General features: G+C 33.8%; 1 non-coding gene across 1 annotated transcript; it reads right to left on the bottom strand.

Moving 5' to 3' along the window:
• Positions 1 to 415: 415 nt before the first annotated feature.
• On the bottom strand, positions 416 to 520 carry LOC119618649 (U6 spliceosomal RNA). Its single transcript, XR_005235024.1, has one exon. It is a non-coding gene; the product is annotated as a U6 spliceosomal RNA (small nuclear RNA).
• Positions 521 to 12,127: the final 11,607 nt, after the last annotated feature.

The following is a 12,127-nucleotide window of genomic DNA, read 5'->3' as shown; positions in this document are numbered from 1 at the left end:
CTTCTTAAAACAAGTGCGAACAATGCTAAAATCACTTCAAATGTCAACATCAGCATCAAATCTATCCAGACAAAATGAAACTAATAATTAAACAATCATATCCTAGACTTAGGCAATGCCAAATTGGCAATCTGAAGTCTTTTGAATTTATAAAGGTGCTTTTTGTAAGGTGCTTTTTACAAACCGGGTTCTACAGTGAAGGAAAGGTAAAAATACATCATTTAAAAAATAACATTTGGCTACATACCAAGGGAAATTTTCTTAAAATTTCATTACTTCATTTTTATGAGTTCTCATTTACATAGAATTACATCATTTTATATCATCTGTAGCTCACTTGTATAAGCCAAATCAGACATCATCCGGCCCAATCTCTTCTAAAGAATATACAAATACATAATTTTTATTAGAAAACAAAAATATGGAATGCTTCACAAATTTGCATGCCATTTTTTGCAGGTATATGCTAGCCTTCTCTGTATTATTCCAATTTTAGTCGATATGCTGTCTAATTGAACACAGAATCTCTTTTTATTATTATTACAAGGATAGTTGAGATTCAGGGGCTACGTTGAGAGGACGGCCAGTTCATCACCTCTTTAAAATAAAAATAATTCTTTGCATTACTCCCTAAAAGTCATCTGGATAGGGAAAAATGAATTATGTCATGAAGGTGACATTTTTTACCATTGGAGCTTTGCATGATAAAACAATACGGTGAAAGAGAATGTTGACTTTTATATGGATTTTAGCTGTGTAAATGGATTTAGCAACTTTATTTGAGGAAATAGTTCCATTTACTAAACTAATATCAATAAGTTGATTACTTGAAAATTATATTAATGAAACAAATATATTTTCTGATAATGTTTATTTAATGACAACAGACAATTTTACATGTCTTACAAATGCAAAAACAATGAAAAAATACCTCCGTTTCTTTTTGTGCTATCTTGTTCTTATTATAGTCTTTTTTTAAAAACAATTTTGTCCAGGCAAAAAAGTTAAACTAGATGAAAAATTAAAAGTTAAACTAGATAAAAAATCCAGTGTTATTTTTGGACTTAGTAAAGCCACTGTGCATTGTTTGCACCAAAACAGCAATTGTATATTGATAGCAGAAAACCTGGAATCCTCATTGTAAATGGAAACATAAGTAGAAAAACAATATCATACTAATATATGTGCCTTTGATTCTATTGCAGACTTAAATAGAAAGCATGAACAAGATTCCATTGCATAACTAAATAGTAAGCGTGAAGAAGATTCCACTGTATAACTACATAAGATGCAGGAACAATGAACAGCAAAAAAATGTTTGTAAACTTTATAAATAATTGATCAGATGTGAGGTGGATCTGCCTCCTACATGGGTCACCCCATTGATTGCCAGGTTGACCTGACCGATCCAGCTGGCTCAGCCAGTGTCCCCTGCTTCCTTCATGGCTCCATGTTGGATGCTCATGGAGGATGAGGATGATGTGCTCATTAAAGGACTGTTCTTCTGTTGAGGGTATAAATGATTAGTTACTAAAATTTATGAATAAAACGAATACACAAAAAGTCAATTGAATTGCATAAATATTTCTCATATAACGTGACTAGAAATGTCCTCTCTTCCTAAATGGACTTTATGTCATGTGAAATATTTACATGATATTTACATTCATTTACATTTATAACTCATTTACATTCATAACTTTACTACTGGTTGTACATTCATAACTTTACTACTGGTTGTAATTTACATTTACATTCATAACTTTACTACTCATTTACATTCATGAGTAAATTTACATTCATAACTTTACTTCTGGTTGTAATTCACATATTACATTCATAACTTTACTACTGGTTGTAATTCACATATTGTTGCTAAATCAAGCAGTCATTTAAAAAATATGGTCAGAAACTAATTTAAGAAAGAATATTTGTCTTTTTTATATATTTTTCAAAAGAATATTAGGTATAAATAAGTAAAAACTCACTGAAGTTTCTTAAATGGGTGTTATTTTCAAAGTTAAACTATTCAGATTTATTAGTGATTCTGTCAGTTGTTTATATAAAATCACATAATCTGGTTTCACCTTCATTCTAAATTTTTAACTTACACAAAAGGAGCAGCTCTTCTGAATGTAAAAAATATGCTATTATAAACCATCCGTATTTCTGTTAATGTTGAAAAATATGAGAAAGAGTAAAATAATTTGCATATAGATACAGACACATTTCATTCTCACTTTTAACCTAAATGAACTTATTTTGGTCAGTTAATTCACTGGGAGATATTGTGAGTTGTGTATATCAATCAACTCTCTCTAACTCAAGGAATCTTGCAGAAAAAAAAGGCTCCATCTACCTTTCACTTTGCAGAAACAACTTGAGCTTAGATGGACTCTTTGATTAGAAGATCAAAATGTTTAACGAACATAAATGCTTGTTCTGGACATTGAAATACCTCATATTGCTATAATATCAGGGTCAGCAATGAACTTGACATAAGTAGTTGTTCTCAAATATAAGTTACTTGGTAATCAAAGGTAATCCACAAGCAAGAACATCAGCAACAGTTGAAAATGTATCAAAAATGTAAAATACTTTATTAAACTTATTAAAAATGCCTCCCCTCCAAACTACTAAATTGGAATCTGCATTTTAACAGGTCCTTTGTATACATATGAAATTTGAGAAACACTAAGGTTATGTGCTCTAACAGCAGAGAGGGATGCTTTAAAAGAGACTTTTTTATATATGGAATTTAACTGATGTGTGTTTTTCCAATCCTGAGACTATATGGGATCTCTGAAGGGATAAAAGAAATGAATCTTAAATTTTTACATAATCTGCCAATTTCTTGTCCCATAACTTCTCTAATTTGAGGGAAAATATTATTTCATTCACTTGCTCTTCTTTATTAGTATTTTCTCTCAGGAATCCAAATTTAAAAAGTATAAAAGAAATTTCTCATTTTCTGCCATTTTCAAAATATAAGTCAAATCTTGATCCAGGCAGCAAAAGACAATTTAATAATTGACAGACAGTTTAACCAGAGAGAATTTGCCTTTAATGTCAAAAATACAAATCCACCAATTTCTTCAATTGTCAAGAAATTATTAACATTGGCCCACAGTGAATTCTTTCATACTTCTTCCTGTTTTCCATTCCCAATACTATTCCACTGGTTTGCACCATAATCATTATCATCTCAATTTCCACAATACTACCTAACTAGTTTCTGAATGTTCACACTATTCTCTCTGATCCATTTTGTATAGTGTAGCCATAGTAAAATTTCTGAAATAGGAAACTGATCATGTTATCCCCAGCTTGAAACTCTTCAAATGTTTTCATTTTTAGGAAAAAGCTCAAACTCTGCAATAGCCTTCAGTAAATACCCCTAGTGATCATAGCTTTGCTCTCCTTCAGCCTAGTCTCTTTGCTTCCATCTCTTGTACTCCACACTGCACACTCTAGGGATATCAAATTCCTGTCACTTTCACAAGCTCACCTTTTCAGATTTGGCATCCTGCTACTTCAATTTAGCTCTTTCCTTATATTATATATAAAATAATATATACCGTATATGTGATGTCCAAAATAACACATAGTTTCTTTTCTCATCCTAAGTGCCACTTCAACTAGGAAGCCCATCATAATAAAATACATCTTGTGTAGATTTCATAGCACCCTGCAATTCTCTACCTTCACACATACTGCACTATATTAAATCACCCAATTACTTGTAGAGATTTGTGAAAATATTGTTTACCTAATTTTAGCAGATGACCTCTTAAACCATCCATTATATTAAAAACCAGTCTGATTTAGGTGATTATAGAACAACGAATAAAAAGCAGGTAAACTACAATGATAAAAAGTGAACAGGAATTTGTGGCAGGACTAAACACCAAAAGAGAGAATATAAGAATAAAATAGAGAACTAGTGATGATTATCTGGAGATAGACTTTATGGAGAAAGTTGACTATCTTTTGAGACTTAATGAAATTCTTTCAGTTTCCTAAGCTATGTCTTACGAAAAACTCAATACCTTTCTCCAGATGCTGTGTGAATTGCCTCTCCCTGCAATTTTTCTTTCCGTGTCTGTTTCCTAGTTCCTTCTTCTGCTGAAAGTTATACATCTCATTTTCACAACTCTTTTCTCTTAGCTTTCTATCAACCCATTTGTAAAATGTAGCTCTTAACAGTAGATATAGTCCATTTTAGAAACCTGGAAACAACAAATGTCTTTTTCACAGCAGAACTTAAACAAATATTAAATATTTTATGATAATCATCATTATTTTGCAAGAACTTTGTTCTGGATGAAGAATTGTTCTAGGTTGGGCATGGTGGCTCATGCTTATAATCTTAACACTTTGGGAGACCAAGGAGAAAGGATCATTTGAGTCCGAGTTCAAGACCAGTGTGGATAACATAGGGAGATATCATCTCTACAAAAATAAAAATAAATAAAAAATTAAAAAATTGCATCCTGGTGTGGTGGTGCATGCCCATGGTCTAGGCTACTTAAGAGGCTGAGGTGGAAGGATCACTTGAGGCTGAGAGGTCAAGGTTGCATAAGCTATAATCACACCACTGAATGCCAGTCTGAGCCACAGAGAATCTGTCTCAAAAAAAAAAAAAAAAAAAAGAAAATAGGAAAAAAAAAGGATTTCTATACCAGTTATTTGGTCACCATGCAAATCTCATGGACTGGAAGATTCACCCATGTTAAAAATGTTCATATTACCCAAAGCATCTACAGATTCAATGCAATCCCTATCCAAATACCAAAGACATTCTTCACAGATGTAGGAAAAAAAATTCTAAAATGTATATGGAACCACAAAAGACCTGCCTAGCCAAAGCTATCCTAAGCAAAAAGAATAAAACTGGTAGAATCACATTACCTGACTTCAAATTGTACTACAGAGCTGTATAACTGAAATAGCATGGCACTGGCATGAAAACAAACACACAAACCAATGGAACAGAATAGAGGACCCAGAAACAAATTTGCATACCTACAGTGAATTCATTTTTGACAAAGATGTCAAGAGCATACATTGGAGCAAGAATAGTCACTTCAATAAATGGTGCTGGGAAATATGCAGAAGAATGAAACTAGACCCTTATTTCTCATCATATACAAAAATGAAATAAAAATGAATTAAAGACTTAAATCTAAGATGACAAACTATGAAGCTACTACAAAAAAAAAAAAAAACTTTGGAGAAACTCTCCAGGACATTGATCTGGGCAAAAATTTCTTGAGCAAATACCTCGTAAGCACAGGCAACCAAAGCAAATATGGACGAAGGGGATCACATCATGTTAAAAAAGCTTCTGCACAGCTAAACGTACAATCAACAAAGTGAAGAAACAACCCACAAAAATGGGAGAAAAGATTTGCAAACTACCCCTCTTACAAGAGATTAATAACCAGAATATATAAGGAACTCAAAGAGCTCCATAGGAAAATAATCTAATAACCCAGTCAAAAAATGGAAAAAAGATTTGAATAGACATTTCTCCAAAAAAGACATACAGATGACAACCAGACATATGAAAAGGTGCCCGACATCATTGATCATCAGAGAAATAAAAATTGAAACTGCAATGAGATATCATCTCGCCCTTGTTAAAATGGCTTATATCCAAGAGACAGGCAATAACAAATGTTTGTGAGGATGTGAAGAAAAGGAAACCCTTGCACACTCTTGGTGGAAATGTAAATTAGTAAAACCACTATGGAGAACAGTTTGGAGGTTCCTCAAAAAACTAAAAATTGAGCTACCGTGTGATCCAGTAATCCCTCTGCTGAGTATATACCCAAAAGAAAAGAAATCAGTATATCAAAGAAATATCTGCACTCCTGTATTTGTTGCAGCACTGTTTACAATAGCTAAGATCTAGAAGCAAACTAAGTGTCCATCAACAGATGAATGAATAAAGGAAATGTGGTACATATACACAATGGAGTACTATTCAGCCATAAAAAATAATGAGATTCAATCATTTGCAACAACATGGATGGAACTTGAGATCAGTATGTTAAGAAAAATAAGCAAGGAACAGAAACACAAATATTGCATGTCCTCACTTACTTGTGGGATCTAAAAATCAAAACAATTGGATTCATGGACATGAGTTCAAGAGTGAAAGGATAGTTACCAGAGGCTGGGAAGGGTAGTGGTGTACGTGGCTGAGGGAGAGGTAAAGATGGTTAATCGGTACAAAAAAAACCAGAAAAAATGAAACACACCTACTATTTCATAACACAATAGAGTGGCTATAGTCAATTACATGCTTAAAAATAACTTAAGGAGTGTAATTGTATGGTTTGTAACTCAAAGGATAAATGCTTGAGGGGATGGATACCCCCATTCTAGTTGATGTGCTTATTTCAAATTGCATGCCCATATCAAAACATATCATGTACTCTACAAATATATACATCAACTATGTAACCACAAAATAAAAAATAAAAATAACAACGAATAAATACTCAAATGGATTCACCTAAAAGGAGCATTTGCTTTTAGGGAACACCTATCCCAAAATCGTATCCTAAACTTAGTGATATTAAAATTTTCAAATTTTCTTCCAGCTCAGAAAAACTATCCCCCAGTTTTTCCCCATGGAAATAAAAACATTCATTTGAGAAGGCAAATATCTATACTACTGGTGGCCTTATTTTTGTTCTTGTTCCAATATCATATATGTCGGAGTTACCTAAAAGATTTAGAAATAATCATCAGAATTTAAGCCCCCACAGAAAAGAATTTTGTATCTTCAATACTGCATCCTCATTATCTATAGTAAGGCTAGGGAAAGTATAGTGATATAACAAAAATTATAAAATGAATGAGTGAAAGAACCTTCCTAATCCAACAAATTGTTGGGGTTCTTCATTTGATAACCACTAGGGAGAGTGCAAACAAAATTAACAACAACAACAACAACAAACCGTGAAAGAACTGGGAAGGTTTCAAATAGGAGAAAAAAAAAAAACAAGAATATAGGAAAACAATGGAAAGTATTACCCATTTTTCCCCTCTCTGAATATGAACTATGTGACAGCAATTGTCTTTGAGGCATTTGAACATAATAAACAGAGAGACTTAGAATATGAGTCCCAAGACTGCCAAGGGTAAAATTTTTAGTCAAAAAGCATATAGGTCTTCAAGCCTAGATCTTTGGAGAAAAGGTCTTGATTTTGGGATATGGATCAGTTATTTTAAATCTATCAAATGTATGTAATATTAATAAATATTTACAAGGTTGCAATATTCTGGATATTTCTGCAAAAAGTTGATTTTGATTTTTTAATGCTAATTAATGCTGAAGGAGTAAATAGGAAGATACCAGATATTTATATTTTGATACTCAGGAGCAGGACCAGCTACATAATTTGTGAGGACCAGTTAAAAAATAGAAATATAGGCTCTTTATAAAAATTATTGGGAATTTAACAACATCAACAGTAGCACATTAAACCACGTATAAGACCCTTTTGCATACCCATAAAGCTGTCTGTGGTTGGGAATAATACTAAGTGCAATGAAATATGCTAAAATGGTGATCATCTATGTCTTTGTGACAAAACATTTTTGACACAAAATTATTTACCTAAAAATCTACTTGAATAACAATTTAATGTTATATTATTTTGCCTCAGCATTAACTTCCTTTATTACTGAATTTAACTGTATCTCTCCTCTTTGGAAATGGGAAAATTAGAGACACCATTAGATGATAACATCTTCTGATTAAAAGTTCCTTGATGATCAAAGTAATGAAAAAAAAAAGATAATTAACATTTATGAACCAATTAGTATGTGCTAGATGCTACAACTACCTAGGCTCATTAATCCTGAAGTAAAAATTTTCCGGTTATCAGCATACATTCATGTGTAATTAATGAAGTAATTAACAAATGTAAGTAACTTGCCAAAGTATCACACAACCAATAGATGACTAATTAAGAATCAATACCGAGATTTGTTTAGTATGAAAAAGGAGAAACTTCTCTAATTCTTCTTAGAGCATTCTAGTTGTCTCTTCTTTTTCTCCTATTCCCCAGGGAAAATGAAGTTATTAATATGATTGATTATATCCCAAGGCATTAACTGTGTAGTAAAAAGCTTAAATTTGTTATTTTCTCTGTTTTCTTTCCCCTTGTGACATACAATTTTTTGATACTTCCTCTCTCTCTTTCTATTTCTCTCTAAATTGTATAAATTCAGATGCTCAGATTTAGATCTACATAAGTGGGAAACTTCATTTATGTACTAAACTTAAATGTCCTTTTACTGAGCTTTTTATTGCTGCACTGAGTTCTTGCAAAGTGGTTGTCAAAAACCTGTTCTGTTATTGCATTTGGGTTCTCAGGTAGAAAAATGGAATGATGTGTAAGGCGGTGTTTATATAGTTTTGCATCTTTATTCATAGCATCCAGCCTCATACTTAACTTCCCTTTACATCCATATAGTGTGTGATACTCACTTACAGTTTTGTTTTTAGGATTAAATAATGTAATGAATCCATAGTGCCTGGCACATCCATTCTACTTGACAAAATCAACTACAATAATAATGACATATCTATTTCAGGATGGGGAATTAGCCTATGAAAATACATATTTGGAACAATTGAATTAGAAAAAAACTATTGATTTGCAAATTGAATAGGATAAGATTATGAAAGTTAGCTTTGAGAATGTGATAAGGAAGAGAATAAGAGATACATGTGACATTTCAAAGTTTGAACTGTCTGATGATAGTCAATTACATTAGGAAAGCTAGGCCTTTTCAACTAGAAATGATTCGTAGAAGAATTTTATCAACTTGACATTTATGAAAGCTACATTTGATAATATATGACAAAATATGGCAAATACTCTAGTTTCTTGTGTTTCCATAAAAGCTCAAAATGTGACTTTCACTCAATGAATACGTTTCTATGGAAACTAACATAAATAATGTATATATACTATTTTCTAATCATCTAGCTTAGTACAGGACTAGAATTTCAAAGGCTGAAACAAGTAAAATTTATTTAATATCTTAACTGTGTCAAGCAAGAGTTAGAAGACATGGGCCACATTAAAATTCTTCTTAAGAACTCAGTATGTCAGTATTCTATTTGTTGAATAAATGGTGACCTATATGTTTTAAAGAAAATATATGTAAGAATTAATTGACATGCTATTGTAAAAGTTTAGGAGTTTTACTTGAATTCTCCTTCAGACAGATGGCTATTTCATTTTAAAAAGACAGAGGACACAGGAGTGCATGTGGTGAGACAAAGTATTTTATTATTTTTCCTCCAAAAAAGTTTTGATTTTAGTTAGGTACTTAGACATGTGCAGTTTGAGATCCAAAGTTCAGCACTATAAATCTTAGAGCAGACCATCTGGAGCTAAAAATATTTAAGAACAGGTGTTATAAATTGTCATAAGAAGAGAAAGTATATTTACTATTCATTAAGTGGAAGTGAATCATCGTAAAGGTTTTCATCTTCATATTTTCACATTGGACAGGCTGAGAGGGAGGAGGGAAAGGAGGAGTTGATCTTGCTGTCTCAGGCACGACAGAGTAGAAGGGGTGGAGGAGGCAGGAGAGGCAGGCAAACTCAGTGTGACTTTACAGAAGTTCCTTGTAATTTCTGTGTAACTTTTGTGCATACATTACTAATCCTTCCCCCACTGTTTGTTTTACTCTCAGTGTCTGTGTCACAGAAGGGACCATGTCATAAAAGAAGTCAAAAGCAGTCTTGAATAATCGGAACAATTCTGCCAGATTCTCTAATGTCAGTTTGTTACCTGGTACTGCTGCTTCTAATTCTTTTTCCTCATCATCTGGCACTGGCTCAAAAGCACACAACCCATCTCCATCAAGTCATCTTCTGTTAATTCCTCTGGAGTGGTGTCTATTAGCTCTTAAATTTTTTTAGGATCCATATCTTGAGTCCCTTCTGCCTCCACTTTTTTTTTTTTTTTTTTTTTTTTTGCCATATCCAAAATCTCTTTCATGATTTCCTTGATTGGCTTTATTGTAAATTAGACAGTCATGCCAAACATCTGGACAGAGTTTTCCCTAGGAGGAGGAATTTATTATTTTGGATTTAATGACTTTCGTGGCTTTTCCTATAACAGCAATGGCATCTTTAATGGTGTAATTCTCCCAGACTTTCATTATGTTTTCTCTGTGAGGGTTCCTTTTTATAGCATTGAGAATCTTTTCCATAAAGTATCATACATAATGAGCCTAAAAATCCTGATGACCTCCTGATCTCGAGGCTGAATTCGAGACTTTGGGAAAAGCAGACCACTTCGAAGGCTTCAGTGATGATCTCACGGGGTTCTGGGTGGCCAGGGACATTGTCTAATATCAAAAGAACTTTAAAAGGTAGTCCCTTACAGGCAAAGTACTTCCGGACTTCAGAGACAAAGCATCAATGAAACCAATCCAGACTAAAACTTTCTTGTCCAAGTCTTCTTGTACAACCAAAAGTCTGGCAGCTGGTATTTATCTTTTCTCTTCAAGGCTGGGGAATTAGTACCTTTTTAGATTATGGCAGTTCTGACCATAAACCCAACTGGATTTGCACAAAACAGTAGAGTTAGCCTATCCCTTCCTTCCTTCCTTAAATTCTGCTGCTTGCTTCTCTTCCTTACCAATGAACATCCTTTGTGGCTTTTTTTTTTTTTTTTTCCATAATGCAGCACTTGTGCCTGTGTTAAAAGCCTGTTTGAGCAGATATCCTTTGTCCTCAATTATTTTCTTCTTTTGTAATTGTATTTAATTGATTGTATTTAATTTTAAGTTTTATATACTTTTTGTTTCAATAGCTTTTGGGGAAGAAGTGATTTTTTGTCACTTGGATGAATTGTATAGTGGTGAAGTCTGAGATTGTAGTGCGCCTGCTACCCAAATTTCTTAATGGCATCTGGGAACTTGCCTGCTGCCTCTTGGTTGGCAGAAACTACTTCTCCTATTATTTTCATATTTTTTAATCCAAATCTCCATTTAACATTATTAAATCATCTTTTGCTGGCATTAAATTTTACAGCTTGAGATCCTTCCCTTTCTTTTGCTTCAAGTTGTTATATAATGACTTCACTTTTTGTCAAATTATATTAAAGTATAGAGGTGTGTGTGTGTGTGTGTGTGTGTGTGTGTGTGTGTGTGTGTGTGATGAAGTCTCCCTCTGTCGCCCAGGCTGGAGTACAGTGGCGCCCCCTCAGCTCACTGCAACCTCTGCCTCCCGGGTTCAAGTGATTCTTCAGCCTCAGCCTCCTGAGTAGCTGGGACTACAGGCGTGTGTCACCATGCCTGTCTAATTTTTTGTATTTTTAGTAGAGATAAGGTTTCACCGTGTTAGACAGAATGATCTCGATCTCCTGACCTCCTGATCCACCTGCCTTGGCCTCCCAAAGCGCTGGGATTACAGGCGTGAGCCACTGTGCCCAGCCAGGTGTGCTATAGCAATTTGAGCCTCATATAAAAACTACATTTTCAAAAAAAGATGAGATGAAAGGATACTTTGCAAAAAGTGCAAGGTTTTCACATCTGTTGGGATAACTGCAGCAAGGGCTTCATAAATTTTCTTTTCTTTTCTTTTTTTTTTCCAATGGTCCTTACACTAGATTAATTTATCTTGAAATAGTGGGCAACCGCAGCTGCAGACTTCAACATACAGCACATATCAAACAAAGTGATGTTTTCTTGTAATGTCATGACTTTTCTGTGATTCCCGGGACCACTTCAAGCATCACTAATGGCATTTTGTATGAGTCTTATGCTGTTATTTAAGGTTCACAGTCTTGCACTAAACATGACGAAAATATGTGAGAACCCTAGGAGATCACTTTTTATTCCAGTACACAATTTACTGGAGACATGAACTGCTCACATGGAGATTATTAACATTTCATGGCTTTTTTTTTTTTTTTTTTCTTTTTTTGAGCTGGAGTCTTGCTCTGTCACCAGGCTGGAGTGCAGTGCTGCGATCTCAGCTCACTGCAACCTCCGCCTCCCAGGTTCAAGCGATTCTCCTGCCTCAGCCTCCTGAATAGCTGGGACTACATGCAGGTACCACCACGCCCACCTAATTGTTTTA

Source organism: Chlorocebus sabaeus, chromosome 2 (genome assembly GCF_047675955.1).
Source record: "Chlorocebus sabaeus isolate Y175 chromosome 2, mChlSab1.0.hap1, whole genome shotgun sequence".
Taxonomy (NCBI): Eukaryota; Metazoa; Chordata; class Mammalia; order Primates; family Cercopithecidae; genus Chlorocebus; species Chlorocebus sabaeus.
This window is presented reverse-complemented; position numbering and strand designations above follow the sequence as displayed.